Source organism: Citrus sinensis, chromosome 7, assembly GCF_022201045.2.
Source record: "Citrus sinensis cultivar Valencia sweet orange chromosome 7, DVS_A1.0, whole genome shotgun sequence".
Classification (NCBI taxonomy): domain Eukaryota; kingdom Viridiplantae; phylum Streptophyta; class Magnoliopsida; order Sapindales; family Rutaceae; genus Citrus; species Citrus sinensis.
Genome location: NC_068562.1, coordinates 17,409,326 through 17,429,716, shown reverse-complemented (window position 1 = coordinate 17,429,716; position 20,391 = coordinate 17,409,326). Strand labels below are relative to the sequence as shown.

General features: G+C 36.6%; 1 protein-coding gene and 1 long non-coding RNA gene across 2 annotated transcripts in view; both read left to right on the top strand.

The window, feature by feature from the left end:
* The window catches only part of LOC102611469 (LRR receptor-like serine/threonine-protein kinase FLS2), a 145,306-nt gene that overhangs the window by 11,863 nt on the left and 113,052 nt on the right, over positions 1 to 20,391 (top strand). The gene's annotated exons all lie outside the window — the stretch shown is intronic.
* On the top strand, positions 2,033 to 11,587 carry LOC127898952 (uncharacterized). Its single transcript, XR_008050713.1, has 2 exons — positions 2,033 to 4,831; positions 10,339 to 11,587. It is a non-coding gene; the product is annotated as an uncharacterized LOC127898952 (long non-coding RNA).

The following is a 20,391-nucleotide window of genomic DNA, read 5'->3' as shown; positions in this document are numbered from 1 at the left end:
TCTACTAACTCGGGAGGACAATTATTTTATGACCAAAGAGCAACGTGTGTCACTTGTCTTCAATTCCGCTATGGAGCGTACTGTAGAATCACCAAAGTAGAGAATCAATGCAAAGGAAATTGTAATGGGATTCTTAAAATTTAGATACTCGTTGCTTTAAAATGTTAAAGAACTAGATGTATGAGACAATCAAATAGATTTTCTTTTCTTTCACTGGTAATGAATTATAATCTTTGCAATGAATGCCTTCAATAATAATGTGTAAGAGTATTATCTAACTTTTAATTCATGCCTAATTGCTAGATTTGTTTTCCTTGGCTGTGCCCTCGTATGATCCTGACTTCTCTCATTTTCATATTTATTCTAAATTAGCTACGGTTCGGATGAGAACGGATTTGTCACTTCGTCACTTGGTCAGTTTCATGGAAGTGTGATTGATTATCTTTTTTTTATTTTTTATTTGATTTTGGGTAGCCTTTTTGGTAATGTCAGGGTTACACTTGCGAAGGGACAGAAAGCTTTATTAAGAGGCTTGGGAGTTAAAGCTTGTGATTTAGGTAGGTAACTTTGTGCAATTGATGTTTTGTTATTTCAAAACTGAAAAGTGAGGTTGTTATTGGTTTTACATGTCTAATTTTGTTAGAAAATTGATTATTGAACTCAAAAGAAGATAAATAGTTTATTGGTTCTGCAGAAAATTTAAAGATTGGTGGACTGTTATCATAACTTTGATTGTTTCGAAATATGACTAAATGATGCTTGATTTGCTTGAAATTTTGAGTATTGTATCTTTGGAGTCTGGACATTTTGGAATGAATTGAACTAATAGTTGATTTATAATGGATTCGTCAAATTGGTCAGTTGCTGTTGGAATTCATCAGAAACTGTGTATATACCGTGTTTGGTGATATAAACCAATAATCTAATGGCGTCGAAATGAGCCAAAATTTTGAGATATTAAACTCTACAGCTTTAGCCGCAAACCCCTTGAGAGAACTGTTCACTTGTGTTTGATCTTATGAAACATTAGCTTAATGATATCAGAGAGTTATATGTGTAATTATGTTCTGGGAATTATCATCCCAACATATTGAGCAGTTTAAATTTTAATAAATCACCAATGCTCAGCTGTTTTTGTGTGAATTGAAAAGGCATTTTTGATTTGTTTAGTTCAATCCTGTGAGAACCTATTATAGAGTTGTCCAAATGGCTTGAAAATTTTATATGTTGTGCGTTTATGTGTCTAATAATATTCTGGAAGTTTTCATAATATTCTAAGTAGTATTGAATTTTTAAAGAAAATCAGAAGCTTAGGTTGTTGGTGTTTCCCCTCAATAAACCAGTTTTCTGTAACTCTATATTGGATCAAAGAAATAGTAATAAATGTAACTAAATTGAGCTAAAATGTTATACTCAAGGTTCTTTACATGTCTAGATTATATCTACAAATTTGTATAGTAACTTAAGATGGGTACTCACAAAATTGGTAAAGATTTATCCATTCAGCTTCTTTTTCTTTTATTGTTAATTTTTTGACCAATCTTATTTCAAATGTGTTGATATTCATTATATTACTTTTAATTTTTTTTTTGGCTTTTTTTCAGAAACTTTTATTGATGTTTCTAGAGACCCACCATCATTTACTGTTGCTTGATGATTTAACGCTATATATTGGTGCTATATAATCACCAGCTTTTATTTTTAATTCACCAGCTTTTATTTTTAATAGAAACAGTTAGCAATTTTTTGGGTTATTTGTTGCTCGGAGGTTTTGTTTCAATTATGTAGTGCTATAGATTGGAAGTTTGGAGTTGAGCTATTTGTTAATTTTGGGTAGGCTTTTTGGTAAAAACACCTCAAATTTTAAATAATCTCTTATGATTTTGTTTAATGGAAGTGTGATTGATTATCATTTTTTAAAAAAATTTTGGGTAGGCTTTTTGGTAATGTCAAGGCCGAGGTTAATACTTGCGAAGGTGACAGAAAGCTTTATTAAGAGGCTAGGAAGTTAAAGCTTGTGATTTAGGTAGGTAACTTCGTGCAATTGATGTTTTGTTATTTCAAAATTGAAAAGTAAGGTTGTTGTTGGTTTTACATGCCTAATTTTGCCAGAAAATTGATTATTGAACTGAAAAGATGACAAAGAGTTTAGTGATTCTGCAGAAAATTTAAAGATTGTTGGACTATTATCATAACTTTGATTGTTTCGAAATATGACTAAATGACGCTTGATTTGCTTCAAATTTTGAGTATTGTATCTTTGGAGTCTGGACATTTTGGAATGAATTGAACTAATAGTTGATTTATAATGGATTCATCAAATTGGTCAGTTGCTGTTGGAATTTATCAGAAACTGTGTATGTACCATGTTTGGTGTTATAAACGAATAATCTAATGGCGTCGAAATGAGCCAAAATTTTGAGATATTAAACTTCAATATGTCTATTTAAAATGTGGAAACCCCTTGACAGAACTGTTCACTTGTGTTTGATCTTATGAAACATTAGCTTAATGATATCAGAGAGTTATATGTGTAATTATGTTCTGGGAATTTTCATCCCAACATATTGAGTATTTTGAATTTTAATAAATCACCAAAGCTCAGCTGTTTTTGTGTGAATTAAAAAGGCATTTTTGATTTGTTTAGTTCAATCCTGTGAGAACCTATTATAGAGTTGTCCAAATGGCTTGAAAATTTTATATGTTGTGCGTTTACGTGTCTAATAATATTCTGGAAGTTTTCATAATATTCTAAATAGTATTGAATTTTTAAAGAAAATCAGAAGCTTAGGTTGTTGGTGTTTCCCCTCAATAAACCAATTTTCTGTAACTCTATATTGGGTCATAGAAATAGTAATACATGTAACTAATTTGAGCTAAAATGTTGTATTCTAGGTGCTTTACATGTCTAGATTATATCAACAAATTTGTATAGTAATTGAACCAACCTAAAAATCTAAAGGGATTATTGAACAAGGCCTGTCCTTTTTACGTGGTCTAAAATAACGCCAAAGGTTTCTACAGATTTTCATGAATTTTATTTGTACATCATTTGTTATTTGATCGTTGAAATTATAGACTTTGAAGTTTGGTCTTATAGATCAGAGATTGGCATTGTTTTGGCTTGAATCCAAACTTAAATGGATTCTTGAGATTGATTCTTATGTGTTTAAATGTCAATTTTCTTTTGGAATCTTTGAGCATGTTTTCATGGCCTCTTGGATAAATGAGATGTGATGAGAATCATTATGCTTAAAAGTGTGTGGGCTAATAGCTCATGCCTTGTTTTTTTCAAGTATTTTGTCAATGGAGATGCTGGAAGTAGTTTGTGCGCTATGCTTAGACAATGCTTTGGAGTTTCATAAGTTTTAGCTCACTTCTTGGATGGGGGAGTGACACAGGTCGACACCTTTTTTGTATTAGTAATGGTGAGGGAAAGCCTCCATTGCTCACGACATATGGTGGAAGATGATGATGAAAATTAATTCTTGTATGGCGTGCACCTGCCAACTCTCTTATTTACGCATTTCTTTTCTTTTTTTTTAATTATTACAAAGTTTTAGATTAGATGCCTTTGTTGTTAGGAAATTAAACTTTCTCCCAAGATCACTTCAAGCAATTTGTGAAGTAATAAATTAACAAGAAAAATTAAATGGAGAATACACTAATCACACAACACAAGATTTATGTGGAAAACTCCAAATCCGGAGAAAAACCACGGTCGTTGTAAAAAAACAACTAGAAAAAATATTCACTATGTGGAAAATTATTACAATCACACTTTCAGAAATAATTTCTCTTACCCAAGCTCCAAATACACCCAATTTCTCACTAAATTCTAGAAAACTTCACAAATCCCTCATCTCTTTTTCTCTCACAAGAAAATAGATTTTGGGGATGCTCGAAACTTATGGAGAACTTCCCCTTTTATAGCTAAAAATGGCTATAAAATAATATATTTTTTCTTAAATTTCTTCATTCAAAGATTTAAATGTCAACATTCAAATATTTGAATGTTGATAATGACTGGTGTTTGGGAGGGATACTGTTTGGGACAAATGCGTCGAAGGGACCAGGAATGACGAGCAGACATCTGATGGCGGAGTTCTGCGAACCGGTGTGTTCCGTTAAAGCCTGGCGCGTGGAAGAACAGGAGCAGAAACATCCTGCTCGTCCACGATGTTGTCGTCCGCGAGGCCAATTCCTATAAAAGGCATGAGGCCATTCCGGCTAAAGATCGAGAGGCGAGGAGACCCGGTCGACGGCAGTTGGCAAGACGTGCTCTCCAGCACGAGAATCTAGGCACAACAGCCGCGCTTTCCCCAGAACCGCGACGTAACACGCCAGGTCTCACAGAACCGTGGCAGCCACGCTTTCCCCAGAACCGTGGCGTAACACGCAAGGTCTCACAGAGCCGTGCCAGCCACGCTTTCCCCTGAACCGTGGCGTAACACGCTAGATCCCATGTTTTGCCCATAACGCAGCAGTTGGAGGCCCATACCGCCTCGAAAAGAGCGGAAGACTGAGATTCAGAGGAAGCCTATAAAAAGGTAGCCAACGAAGGTAAAAGGGTTGGCATTCTTGAGAAAAGGGGAGAAAACCACAAGAAACGCCATAAGACCTGTGGCAAGCTTTTCCCGAACCTTCATATCTGACTTGAGCGTCGGAGGGTTTGCGCCGGGAAAACAACCGGCGTACTCTGACTTATCTGTGTACGCAGGGACCTCCGGAGAAGAAGCTTGGCGAGGAGACCTCCTGGTAGTGACGAAGTTGATCGAGCAGAGATCCTGATCGTAGAACGAGGAGAACCGGAATCTCGCATCAACAACTGGTAAAAGATAATTTGATATAGATTAAATAGCTGAAGAAAAATATTATTTCTTTTTCACACTTTTTCTTTACATGATCCTATACAATTTATACAAAGATAAGGAGGTATTTTAGAACTATGTTATGGCTTGACATAGGAGAGTTTCCTATTATATCCACGAAAATTGTGATTTGAGAAAGTTTAGGCTAAAACTAATACTAGCCGTTGTTGTCAAGTCTTGAACTTGGTAAGCCTTTAGCTAGAAAATTTATTCCTTCCTTTTGTAGAGTTCATGATTGCCTTGTTGTCATTGTCTTGATTGTGGTTGATTTAAAATTGATTCTTATCAGCTGGCACCCCATCTAGAAGGGCGGTGCCAGCTTGCCACTTTTCACATTCTCCCACTTGGAGATTTGATTGAGAACCAATCAATCTTCACACCATACTTAATGTCTTCACCTTAGTCATAATTCTCCACATAAAGAATTATCACACTCCACCATAAAGAGTATACCACTTAAAATTAATTACCAATTCTAAGAATTTTACATCGACACATGTCAAATATCCTGCTGAAATTTATGGTGCAACTTCCACGTTGGCTTTCCTGGAAGTTTATGCCTTCCTGGAAGTTCATCAACCATCGACATAAATTCCACCACACATCCTGCATCAATGCCAACCATGCCTTGTGTGCAAATCTTGTGAACCCGCTAGTAGTAACACATTCCCTTTCATGGCACTAACGATATACTATGAGGATGTCGTCGTCATCTGTTTTACAAGGGACCATTGTCTCCTACGATGATGAGAGACTTACCACTAGCAATGCTATCAGTATCTGATATGGAGTCACTTGTCGATCTTGCTCCATTTCTACTATAACAATCTCTTTTTAAATGCCCCGATTGTCCACACCCCCAGCAAACTCCTTTCTTCTTAGATTTATCTTTCTTCCAATTCCCTACAACTGCCAAAGTCGAGACATCTGTAGTTTCAGTACTTTCACCGCTCAGTCTTCTTTCTTCTAAGAGTAAAGTACTAGTAACTTCTTTAAGATCTGTTGTCTCCTTCCGGTACATCAAAGTAGGTAACTTGTGTTTGTAGGAACTTGGAAGTGACCAAAGCAACCAAAGCACCTTGTCCTCATCTTCAATTTTAACTCCAATGGCTTCTAGTTCTGGCACAATACCATTGAGAACACTGAAGTGATCGGAAATTTTTGTACCTTCAGTCATTCGCAGTGTGTGAAATCCCTCCTTCAGGTACAATCCATTTGAGATGCTCTTTGTTTGATATAACTTTTCTAGCTTCTCCCAAAGTTCTTTCGCTATAGGAATATTTCCTACATTTACAAGAATATTTTTTATTAGACACAGTCGTATGGCACTTGCAGCTCTATCATCTAATTCTTCACAATCTTCATCGCTTATATTAGTTTTCCAGAGCCACTACCGGAAGCAGGGGATTGCTTTCCCTTCAATGCATTGTGTAACCCAGATTGAATTAACACATCCTTGACTTAAACTTGCCACAAGCCAAAGTTAATTCTCCCATCGAATTTTTCTATTTCAAATTTCACCAGACTTGAAATTTTCAATCATGACATATTTGCTTTGCAGATCAGCCTTTACTCTTCACTACAGACTATTTGGATTGGCTCCCACTGCTTCACGTCAACAATACCCTATATGTGAACAGTATTGTATACATGAATAGTACCGTTTTATGTGAACAGTGCCCACACCAAAATTTTAATCAATGGCTCTGATACTACTGTAAAGAAATTGAACTTCCTCCTAAGATCACTCCAAGCAATTTGTCAATCAACAAATTAACAAAAAAAATTAAATGAAGAATACACTAATCATACAATATAAGATTTACGTGGAGAACTCTTGTGTGGGGTCAAAATTTATTGTTTTGTTTATGTTGCAATAAGGGTATTTAAAGTGGTGTTAATTTGTACTTTGCGTAGATGAATTGGCAATATATTCTGATATTTTATTTATTTGTAACGTGCTTAATGTGTTAGGATTAGAACTAATTGAAACTGAAAATAGATAAGTTTTAGGTTCATTGTAGTAAAATGTCAAGTGAGTATGAAGATGGGGTTGAAGAATTTATGAAGTTTGCTGTTGGTAATTCTGAAGGCAGTAGCGTCATTAAATGTCCGTGTACTAAATGTATGAATTTATCCTTCCGTACACATAAAGTTGTTCGTAGACATTTGTATTTTCATGGTTTTGATGTTTCTTACACAACCTGGAGTTGGCATGGGGAAGATGTCAATGACACACCACTTCCTAATGTAGATGTAGATGTAGATGTTGATGTTCCATTTGAGTTTATACACTATGATGACGGTAACACAGTAATGGTTAACGATGCTTATAGGGATTGTGTTGCGAATCCTAAAGTATTTAAAGAACTTCTAGAACAAGCTGAGAAGCCTTTGTGCCCAGGATGCATAAATTTCACTAAGTTAGGCACTTTGGTTAGCTTGTTCAATATAAAGGGTAAATTTGGGTGGTCCGACACAAGTTTTACCGAGTTATTAAGTCTTCTAGCCAAGTTGCTACCTGAAAGTAATGAAATTCTTGTGTCTATGTATGAGGCCAAAAAGATAATGTCCGCTTTAGGCTTAGAATATCTGAAAATACATGCTTGCCCAAATGATTGCATACTTTACAGAAAAGAGTACGAAGGGTTGTCTGATTGTCCTAGTTGTGGTTTATCTATATGGAAAAAAAAAAGGATGGTAGTGTTGACCAATATAAGAAAGGGGTTCCTGCTAAAGTTTTATGGTATTTTCCGCCCATACCTAGATTTAAATGCATGTTTCAGTCCTCAGAAACTACTAAGGACTTGACTTGGCATGCAAATGAGAGAGTCGATGATGGTAAGCTCCGACATCCGGCAGACTCGCCATCATAGAAATTAGTAGATAACAAATGGCCTACATTTGCATTAGATCCTAAAAATCTCCGTCTTGGGTTAGCGGCTGATGGAATAAATCCACATAGCTCTCTTAGTAGTACATATAGTTGTTGGCCAATTATTCTTATAATGTATAATCTTCCTCCGTGGTTGTGTATGAAATAGAAATTCATGATGTTGTCCCTACTGACTTCTGGTCCTCAACAACCGAGCAACGACATCGATGTGTACTTAGCACATTTGATAGAAGATTTATAAACTTTGTGGGTAGTTGGAGTAGAGGCTTATGATGCCTACAGGAAGGAGTTCTTTAATTTGCGGGCTGTGTTATTATGGACTATAAATGACTTTCCGGCATATGAAAATCTAGTTGGTTGCACTGTTAAATGATATAATGCATGTCCATATTGTGTAGTAGACACTACTAAATGTAGATTTAAACACAGTGGTAAAAATGCATATATCGGTCACCGTCGTTGGCTTCCTCATGGTCATGAATTTTGAGACCAAGAGAAAGCCTTTGACAACACAATAGAAACAAAGTTTGCCCCGAAATCATTGGATGGGGAGAGTATTTTGCGACTGGTTGAGTCTATTGATTATAAATAAGGGAAGAATAACTTTAAAAAATGCAAAAGTTCTGACAATGATGACCGCATTTGGTGGAAAAAAATCCATATGCTATAACTTAGAGTATTGGAAGCATTTACTTGTATGTCATCAATTAGATGTTATGCACATTGAAAAGAATGTATGTAAGAGCATATATAGAACACTGCTGCATATTTCGGGAAAGACCAAAAATGGTCTTAAGTTAAGGAATGATCTTATGGAAATGAGAATTAGGAATAAATTAGGACCAACTTTAAAAAACAATGTTCTGTAAAGCTTTAAAAAGTATTAAGGTTTCAGCTGGATTTTCCTCAAACATAAAAAATCTTGTGTCAATGAAGGACCTTAAACTTCAGTGCTTTAAGTCACATGACTGCCATGTTCTTATGCAACAACTTTTGCCTATTACCATTCGGTGTGTCCTGCCAAAGCATGTTAAAGAAATTGTGATCAGGCTGTGTTTCTTTTTTAACTTGCTGTGTTCCAGTGTAGTTGATGTGTCAACATTGAAAAAATTACAGGCAGAGCATGTGGTGACTTTGTGCTTGTTAGGAAAATGTTTTCCTCCCTCTTTCTTTGACATGATGATACACTTGACTGTGCATTTAGTTAATGAAGTTAGATTATGTGGCCCAATTTACCTTCGATGGATGTATCCTTTTAAGAGATACATGAAAACTCTCAAGAGTTATGTCTGGAACCGCAACTGTCCTGAGAGTTGTATAGCGGAGAGTTATATTGCGGAAGAAGCATTAGAATTTTGTGCTAAATACATGTCAAACATGAATACAGTTAGGGTTCCACTTGGACATGTGCAAAACCTATCAAAAGATAAGCCATTATCTGGTGAGAAAGTGGTACAAATTCCTCCACATTCACTAGATCAAGCGCACCTGTATATCTTGCATAATACGCAAGAGGTGGTATTATACATTAGGTAATTTGGTGCATTTCTTCTAGTCAATTCTATATAATTTATTTCTATAATTTTCAGTCTAATTTTTTCATGTTCTGGATGTCTAGTGACCAAATGCAGTGGCTTAAAACACGTTATTCACATCAAAATGACAAATGGTTGCAAGAGGAACACAACCGTACCTTTGCCGATTGGCTAACTGATAAGGTTCCAGCATGTATATAATTAATTTTCACAAAGAAATCTCAACTTTTTTTTCACTTAATAAAGATGTTTACTTTTCTTCCTTGTCTTGTTAGGTATATGACTTGATTGAAAAGGGTGATCACATATCGGATACTTTGCGATAGTTATCGCATGAGCCTCTTCCTTTTGTAACTAAACATAATGGTTATGACATTAATAGTTTCCATTTTATTTCACGAGATCGAGACACAAGTCGAGTAACTCAAAATAGTGGAGTTAGTGTAGGTGATTCTAAAATATGTGATATGACATATTATGGAGTTATAGATGAAATTTAGGTACTTGACTATCATTTGTTGAAAGTCCCTACGTTGAAGTGTGATTGGGTTCAAAGTAGTTGCGTGAAGAAGGATGAGTTTGGATTCATCTTAATAGACTTAAACCGATTAGGATATTAATCTGATCCATTTATATTGGCTTCTCAAGCCAAACAAGTATTTTATGTAAACGATCAGATTCAAACAAAGCGGTCTATTGTCCGTCATATGCCTAGTAGAAGTAATCCTAATCAAATAAATGAAGATAAGGTCAATAATGTAACAGAATATCCTCCCTTCACCAGAGAATTCCCAACTAATGATTTGTTACGTTCCGCAAATGGTGACCGAGCAATCTATGCACGAAATAGCAAATAAGGAATTTGGGTTACCAATTGATTAACTTTTTCCTAGTAAGTGTTTATTCAATTATTCAGTCTATGTTACAAACTAATATGATAATGAATTATTGTAGCTACTTTATTCTTGCAACTGATTGAATGTTATATAGTTTTATATTATCAGTTAACTAATACAATTTAATTTACTTATTTCAGGTGCAGTAATATGGCTAAGGGAAACATGTAGTGGCTGATGTTGCTTCTGATCAGGAAGCTTATTTGGAAGATGAATACAACGACTTATTTGCCGAGATAGATAATTTAGCAGATGCAGAAAACGAGGCTCATTTTGATGGTGCTTAGATGGATGGTGTTGAGTTTGATGGAGGTGATAATGATGGTGCTGATTTGGATAGAGGTGATTTTAATGGTGCTGAGATGGATGGTGTTAATTTCGTTTCTCCTGATGCTGATGTTCCTGAAAGTAGTAACTCTAGGAGAGGTGTAAATATGGGAGCTATGCAAAATAAAAGACTTAAAACAAAGAAGGGAAAGATTATGGTACAATACAATGAAATGGGCGTTCCAATAGGCAATGAAGCCACTGAGTTGGCTTCGTTTTTTAGGGAATTAGCTCGTACATCAATTTCAATTCTCTATTCCGACTAGCATAAGGTTCCGCTGGAGACAAAAGAGCATTTGTGGAAATCTGTTCTAGTAATTCTTAAAAATCCATTGCATTCTACTTAATCCTTTTGCTGTCATTTTTCAATTATGTACTTTTATGTAACATAATTTTTATTAACTGTCACTTAAACAATCTTCCTCTTATCTAGGGTCGTTTCATTATTCATCCTAGAAGTAGGAAGCAGGTGATACAATCAATTGGAACAACATTTTGGAACTTCAAGTATATGCTGGCCAAAAACTATATCTGGAAGTCCAGAAATGATAAAAAGGAATTGTATGCACCCCCATTGGGTATTTTGATTGATTCCGAATAGATTGGTATTGGTTTGCTGGATTTCAGTTGGAGGGTTGCTGGGTATGTGGCTGGAAGATATAGCAGTGGTGTGGACAAATGTTGGGTTGGAAGATGTTGGGTTGTTGCTAAATGTGTGTTGGGAGTGTTGTTGAGTAAGTGGCTAGAATAGCAGTGAAGTGTAGTTAAAAGATGTATTGTTGTTGGAGGTTTTTGTTGGTGTGGAAAGATGTATTGGCTTGCTGCCATTATGCCAGTGGTGTGGAATGATGCATGTATTGGCTTGGTGGCTGGAATTTGGAAATCTGTTCTTGTAGTTTAACTGGATGAATTTTTTTTTTTAAATTTCGGATGTTGCTTATATATGTATTGGTAGTGATGAGAATATTAGATACTAGATGTATTTAGTTTGAAATTAACTTGTTGGAATGAATGGATGCTAATTAATATTAATTGTTAATTAATATTAATTATTTTTATCTTTATTTTTTTCATGATACTCATTTTTATTAATTAATTAAATTTGTAAACATGAATACAAAAATTAATTATAATCATTTTTTTAAATTAACTTTATGACGGGAAATTCCCATCATATGGTCTGTCATAAAGAATTTCCCGCCAAAAAATGAATAATAAATTTACAAATGATAACATAATTTCATGCAAAAACTGAATAAAAAATTTACCAATTACAATAAAATTTCCCGCCAAAATTCAAAAATTTGGCGTGAAATTTTAAATAAATTCAAATTTTAATTTAATTATTTTTTCACATTAAAATATTATGTGACAGATATATGACTATAAAATACCATCGTTAATTTATGACAGTGAATATTATGTCATACATTAATGAAAGTAACATAGATGACAGATGAAGTGTTTGTCATGCACCCCTTTTTATGAAGTGTTTGTCATGCACCCCTTTTTATGACGGTTATTTCCCGTCATCTATTGCATGTTTTCTTGTATTGTTCATTGGCTACACTCAAGTGCAGCGGAGTATTTGGATTCAAGAGTCAAGAATATCCGAAGGTTGTTCAAGATGCAAGGCTGTATCTTTGTAAATATATGCGATGCTAGCAAGTAAGGTATAACAGATTGCGCTGGTACCAAAGATTGTATATTAAATTATTAATTAGTAATTAGTCTTAGGGGGTTTGTTTAAGTGAGCGTGGTTGCTTATTGTGAGTGATGCACCACGTGGCCTCATTAGCAAAACCATGGGTTCCATTGCACTACTAATCCAATAAAAAACTGCCACAAGGCTCATCTGATAGTTGATTTGACGTTAGGACCTCTACCTTGTATTTTACGTTCTGTGACTTTCTAATAAAGATTTTCTTGTCTTGCATCAGTACATGAAAAGTCTTCTTCTTTCACGAGAGCTCTCATGCGAATAGAGCTTCATGAATGGAAGCATTCTTAAGGGCTGTAGGACCCATATGGTCACTCCAAGAGTGAGTGATTTAGTTTTTACCAGTAGGCCTTTTAGCTAGGGCTTTGGAAGGAAGGCAGCGAAGGAGTGTGAAGAGGTGTTAATGGGTATTAATAACTCAGTGTTAGGTTGGTTAGGTGCTTAAAGTATTCTTACCCTCTGAGCATTAATTTATCCATGGATACAGAGGAGTTAATTTGCAAATGCAGAGCAATCACAATAAGAGAGGAAGACAGACCCCAAATGTCGGTGGAAGTAAATATGAAAGCAAAAAGAAGAGAAGTTTTGGCAGGATGCCTGGTTGGCAAAGTTCTTCTTTCTAGAAGTGTCAACAAAGAAAGTCTCAAAAGTGCTTTGCAACAGGCCTGGCGAACATTCAAAGAAGTAAAAAATGAGAGCTTGGGAAGCAATATATTCATGTTTAAGTTTGCAGCTGAGGCAGACAAAAGAAGAGTAATAATGGGCGGCCCGTGGCACTTTGATAGAGCTTTGATTGTCCTTATCGAGCCGAGAAGAATTGGAGAGATCTCCAAGCAATCATTTACTTATGTTTCTTTTAGGGTGCAGATCCGCAATGTTCCAATTGTGTGTATGGAGAAGGATTTTCTCTACGAGCTGGGGGGAAAGATTGGTGAAGTAGAAGAGGTGGAGACAGACGAAAATGGAGATTGCATCAGGGAACTTGCTAGAATAAGGATAACTATCAACTTAACACAACCATTGAAGAAAATATTATTCCTCAAACAAGAAGGTGAAACAGATATACCAATGCCAGTGGTGTATGAACAGTTGCCCGACTTTTGCTTATGTTGTGGTATCATTGGGCACCAATACAAGGAATGCTCCAAGTACCAGGGGCAACCAAAAGAAGATTTTCCTTTTGGGATGTGGATGAAAGCTATCACAATTGGAGGACGCCTAAAGAAATATCGTAACAAAGAGAGATGGCAAAACGAAGGAGATAGAGCTGAGAAATCAGTAAGCTCGGAGCATCATGAACTGTCGCAACAATACCAGCAAGAACAGATGAACCCGAATGATCAAACACAGGTTAGAACCTGATATGGAGGAAATGGGTCAAACTAAAGAGCATGACAGCAACAACGAGGTGCAACGGGTAATTGAGAAGCATTTAATGGAGGGAGGGACAGAACTGACGGCTAAAAAGCAAGTAGACGGCTAAAAAGCAAGTAGAGAACAAAATGGAAAGAGTGGTTACAGGCAATGTAACAGCTCCTAAACAACTGAGAATTCAAGCTAGAGATGAAGTGACAAAAGTGAGGGAAAATTTGAAAGCAACTGGGGTTGAGATGCATAAGGAGATAATGGGCCCGAAAGTTATTCTCAATAGCCCAACCAAATTAACTCATGAAGAAACGGAGGCCGATAGAATAAAAGATGGGTTGGGAGTTTTTCAAAGTCAGGTTAATCGAAAGAAATGGAATAGGCAAACTCGTGCCTTAAAGAATGAAGGAGGAATCAAGTTGGGATTAGGTGCTCAAAAAAGACCAAACAATGAGGCAATAGGGCCAAGCCCGAAGCAAAAGAGCTGTAGAGGTGCTAGCCCTTCTCCAGCTGAAACAAAGAAATACACTACTTCAGCAGCAACAATAACTAAACAGCACTAGGAGCCATTGGAAATGGAAAAGATGGAACTCACAGTTGCAATCACAAAAGAGAGATCGGTAGAGGCTGGCAGCCAGCCCCGCCGGAAGCCATGATAGTTCTCAGTTAGAACATTCAGGGTTTGGGGAATCCCCGAATGTTTTTAGCTCTCAAGAAAAATCTCCAAATGCATGGTCTTCACCTTGTTTTTTTATGTGAAATAAAGTTGATGACCTCACAAATGAACGGGGTGTGCAATAAGCTTAATTATGAAAATTGCTTTGCTGTAAGTAGTATCGGTAGAGGAGGTGGTCTGGCTATGCTTTGGAACTCCGAAACGAATGTGCAAGTCAAATCTTTCAGCAAGCACTATATCGATGTTGAAATTCAGATGGAAAATGGTAGACAGGTTCGGTGCATAGGGGTCTATGGTCACCCAGAAATGAGACAAAAACGGCACACTTTGACTTTACTGAGGCGTCTAACAGATTTATCTTCTAGTCCCTGGCTTTACTTCGGAGATTTTAACGAAATCCTTCATCCTTGTGGAAAGAGTGGAGGAAATGAGAGACATCCAAATTTAATCCATGACTTTAGAGAGGCCTCGAGGGATTGTGACCTCCTGGACGTGGGATTCAAGGGGTACCTTTTTACTTGGAGTAATGGCAGGTATGGTCCTGGCTTCGTTGAAGAAAGGCTTGACAGATTTATGAGTAACAATACTTGGAGGGACATATTTTCGGACTGTACAGCCACCAACATTGACACATGGACTTCAGATCATTGTTTAGTATTGATGAAGGTTCAAGAAAGGGGTAACGGGATAATCAATAACAAAAGGCAGGCTACTCAAAGCTACTACGAAGGTATGTTGAGCCCTTACGATGCGTGTAAAGAGATTATTGAGGAGGAATGGAGCTAGCAAGGAAGCGGGAATAATGAGAACCCTGTGCACCTATTTCAAAAGGTTTCCAAGAAATCTTTGTCCAGGCTACTGCAGTGGAGTAAGGAAGAGTTCAGAGGTAGACAAAAGAAGCTGGAGAAGCTAATGAAGCAACTTCAAAGCCTCAAGCAAAGAAGAGTGCAGTATGAAAATGGGGATTCGATTAAAGAGGTGGAAAGGAAAATCGAAAATATGCTAGCTAATGATGAAATGTATAGGAAACAACGCTCAAGGGCTGACTGGCTGAAAGAAGGGGACAGAAACACAAAATTTTTTCACCATAAGGCTTCATCAAGAAAAAAAAATAACCGGATTTGGGGAATCGAAAATGAAGATGGAAGGTGGATTGATAAAGCTAAGGAAGTTAGTATGAATTCTGCAAATATTTCTCAAATTTGTTCACTTCATCCAAACCGAACCAAGCTCAAACAACAGCTATTCTTTCTGAAATTTTTCGGAGAGTTACTAGTGAGATGAATGAAAAGCTAAAGACACCTTTCACAGCTGACGAAGTAGTGGAAGCCCTTTCTCAAATGTGCCCGACCAAGGCTCCGGGTCCCGATGGCTTGCCAGCAGTGTTTTATCAAAAGCACTGGCACTTGGTTAAACAAGGGGTTATCTCTACATGCCTTCACATCCTCAATAAGCAAGGTACCATAGCCCCTCTCAACCACACTTACATTGCTTTAATTCCGAAAAAAGAGAAACCTAGGAAAGTTACCGACTTTAGGCCTATTAGTCTATGCAATGTCATTTATCGGATTGTTACTAAAGCCATAGCTAATAGACTTAAGCATGTTATGCACAAAATTATCTCCCCACTACAAAGTGCCTTCATTCCCGATCGGTTGATTACCGACAACATCATTATAGGCTATGAGTGCCTCCATAAGATAAGGCACTGTAAAGGGAGAAAAAATGGATTAGTGGCCCTGAAGCTTGATATCAGTAAAGCTTACGACAAGTTGGAATGGAATTTCTTAGAGCACACAATGGAGTCTATCGGTTTTTTGAAAGGTTGGATCAACCTAATTATGAGATGTGTAAGCTCCGTTTCATTTTCAGTTGTTATTAGTGGTGCTGTGAGCAAGGTAATTCAACCTCAGAGAGGTTTACGCCAAGGCTGCCCCCTTTCCCCGTACTTGTTCATCATGTGTATAGAGGCTTTTTCTTCCCTGCTGCTGCAAGCGGAGCAACAAAGGCTCATCCATGGTCTGTCATTTGGGAAGGACTTAAAGATCTCTCATCTCTTGTTTGCGGATGATAGTTTGGTCTTCACGAGAGCGTCGGTTGCCGATTGTCAAAACTTAAAAAGGTTCTTTGACTGCTACTCGACAACCTCTAGTCAGTTGTTCAACTTTGAGAAATCGTCTATGTTTCTCAGCGGTAACATCTAGGATGGGCAAGCTTCAACAATTAAGAATATTTTTCAGCTCAACATTGTCTCAAGGCATAAAAGATACTTAGGATTGCCTTCTATGATTGGAAGAGAAGTAATTTTTTAATGACATCAAGCTGAAGATTTACAACAAGGTATCAAGTTGGCAGCATAAATTCTTCTCCTTTGGGGGTAAGGAGGTCTTGATTAAGACTGCAGCTCAGGACATTCCTGCATACGCAATGAGCGTCTTTAAGATTCCCTTGGGCATTTGTGATGATATTCAGAGAGTAATAGCAAACTTTTGGGGGGGCTCAAAGAAGGACAAGAAGAATATTCATTGGTCAAGATTGGATAAGCTAAGTCAGTTCAAGTGCAAAGGAGGTATGAGATTCAGGGACTTTTTGAGCTTCAATCAAACGTTAATAGCAAAGCAAGGCTGGAGGATTTTGCAATTTCCAAACTCCCTAGTGGCAAGAATTTTACAAGCTAGATACTTCCAGAACAAGGAGTTTTTGAATGCTGGGCTCGGCTCCCAACCCTCCTTCATATGGAGAAGCATCTTATGGGGCCGACAAGTTATTTCCCAAGGTTCAAGATGGAGGGTGGGAAATGGTCAAAGCATTTTGGTTCATAAGTCGAATTGGTTACCCAGGCCCTCTTCCTTCAAACCAATTGCCAGACTAAATTTACCAGCTGATGCAATAGTTGTTGAGTTAATTGATGATGAGCATTGCTGGAATGAGAGACTGATTTACAGCTTTTTTGACAAAATAGATGCGTCAGCAATTGTTAGGATCCCTCTCCCTAGAAGACCAATGAGGGATGAAGTTATTTGGCATTATGATAAGATAGGCCAATACACAGTCAAGAGTGATTATCAGATTGTTTTGAGCCTGAAACTTCCAGCCACTCCATCAAGTTTAGAAAATTCCAACAGCCAATGGAAGTTTATCTGGTTGCTCACTATGCCTGAGAAGATAAGAATTTTTGTGTGGAGGGCTACAAAGAACATTCTTCCATCAGCTGAAAATCTGTAGAAGAGGAAGATTATTCGGGAACCCTTGTGTCAGCTCTGCAAGAATGGAATGGAGACTATCTTTCATGCTGTAGTAGGCTGCTAGGCTACTAAGAAAATCTGGAAAACCACCAGATTTGCAGATGACCTAAAGAGTAGTAGTGATCAAGATATCATGAGTTTTTTGCTGGATTTAAATTCAAAGAGAAGCAAAGTTGATATAGAATCTCTGGTGGTGATTATCTGGATGACATGGAATGCAAGGAATAGCTGGCTTTTTAAAGGTAAAAAAGATATTCCTCAAATCCTTGTTTCCAAGGCTGAAGCTGTGATGGAAGCTTATCAAAGAACCCAAATTCCAGCAGCTACTCATATTGGCAATCAACGAAGCTTGATCCGCAAGGCTTGGAATCCTCCCCAAAGAGGGTACTTCAAAGTCAACGTGGATGCTGCTACCAACTCAGAGAAGCAAATCTCAGGCCTAAGGGCTGTAATTCGAGATGAGAATGGGAATATGATTGCAGCTGCTATTAAGGTATCAAAATACTTTGGGGAAGCTGCTTATGCAGAGGCAGAAGCTATTGATTGGGGCCTGCAGATTGCTGATTGTGCAATCTTAAACTTGCTGGTGGTGGAATCAGATGCTCAAGAGGTTGTTAAGCTGGTAAACAACAACCAGGGCTGTAGATCCGAGATATATTGGATTATTTCAGAGGTGCAAAGTATGTTGAAATTTTTTCACTCTGTATGTGTTCATTATACTCATAGATCCTGTAATGCTTTAGCCCACTCTCTAGCAAAACTAACTTTAGAGAGACTTGAAACTGTTGTGTGGATGGGTTCATTCCCTTCTCATTTGCTGTACTTATTTTCTTCTGTGAAATGAATGTATTTTCCTTTCAAAAAAAAAATAAATAAAGATTTTCTTTGTTTCATTCACTTTCTCTTCCATTTTCCCGACTTAAACTATCCGCAAGAAACAACGAATCTATCTCATTTCTTCGCTAATTAAAGGGCATTCCTTCCTTCACGAAACTAAAAGTACTGCCTATTAGACAAGTTTAAACATTATTTTACTTTTCATTCAAAATAATAATATTCCAAATAAGTTGGATTGAATTAATTATATATTTTTGCCTCTTGTGGTATAAATTGCATAAGATTGAAATTTTTATACAAAAATATTTTTTTCATTCAAATCAATATGACCATATTTTATCATTAATTTTCTTATATTTTATATTATTTATTTTCTTAAATTATTTTTACCTGTGTGGTATAAATTGTATTGTTGTTTTCTCAAACTGTAGAGATTAAAAAACATTTCCCTGAAAAAAAAAACACAAAAATACGAAACCACGTGCTAATGTTTGCATTCCGGCCCAGTTAGGTCAATAGATCAGACTAGTTCATTTTTGTTACTTCAGTTTTTTAACAAATTTGTGAGAGTCTGACCGATCAATCTACAAATATATTATCAGTAGAGATTGCTATAAGGATACATGTATATGCTAAACTAAATTAAATTGAACCAATTTAATAGGTTTAATCACACTCGCAAAATAACTAAGTAAAACAAGACAATTATGACAATAATAAAATAAATCGGTTTAGTGTCAAACCATATTATTAAACGAATAGGAAATCCTTTCTCACTTTGATGTAATACACGGACTTTACATTAAAACAAACATTGTCCTGTTGTTGAAAAAAAACTTATGTTAAATTGTTTAATTAACTAAATTTTGACAAATGCAAGAGAGGGATGGCACCGTCCAATTAAATTTAAATTTCCAGTCCCACCATCATTGTCTCTCATGTTTGTCAAATTTAAATTTGAAAATCAGAAGGTCTCGCCACATCTATATGATGATGGCGTGGGTCCTATGGAATTGTTTCACCTAAGATTTTTTCCTCAGGACCTCCTTTAATAGAAAAAGTCTCGAGCGTTCTTAGTCAGTGGCAAATTCAGGATTTTGTTTCGATAGAAGCCATAGTGATTAAACCATAAACTTAACTTTGTTATGACATAAAAATCAGTGTTGTAAAATACTTACAATTTATATAGACATGACAATGATGTCTATTCCTGGAGAACCACACAACCCATATAAAGCATGACAATTAACATGACAATTCAAGATTAGTCCTCCAAAAGTGTCAAAAACCTTCAAAAACATTTGCCAAATATCCATAGAAGAATAGTTCAACACAAAATCTGAAAATAGAGTTTGACGCATAACACATTTGGTAACACATTAAGTTGTGACCAATTGCCAAATGCATTTGTAAGAACATTTTGAATTAAGTAGTGCAGCGATACAAAAGGTTTTGGGCATCTTACGCTAACATAAAGTTTCGTTTCGATCTCTGCACTGTCCTATGTTTGTATTCATCAAACTCTTTCTTCAATTCAAATAGTTGTTAATTAAATGAACCATAACTATCTAACCATGCCACAAAAAGAATTTGGCCGTCCAAGGAACATTGAGATGCCAGATCTTATTTCGACCCCTTGATGAACTACTAGAACTTTTTGCAACATCCATATTCTCCCAAGCCAAAGACATAAGATACCCTGATTTAACGGTATAAATGTCATCCTTCATAAAATGTCGTAACACCTCATTAGCCATTGGAGTACTAGGCAAATGAATCCAAAAAATGGATTCAACATCCATAGGCACAAAATACTCCCACATCAAAGAATCATTCCTACGATTACCATCCAATAATATAGGAGACACTTTTGCATCAAAACGAGGCACTAGAGACTGTGCAAAAATATTTGAGCAGTGAAATCCACACTACAAGAAAATGGGTCATTTCCGAGGGCAAATACCCTCAGAAATACACAAAGACCCTCAGAAAAACTCATTTTCGAGCAGGGTATGTCGTCGAT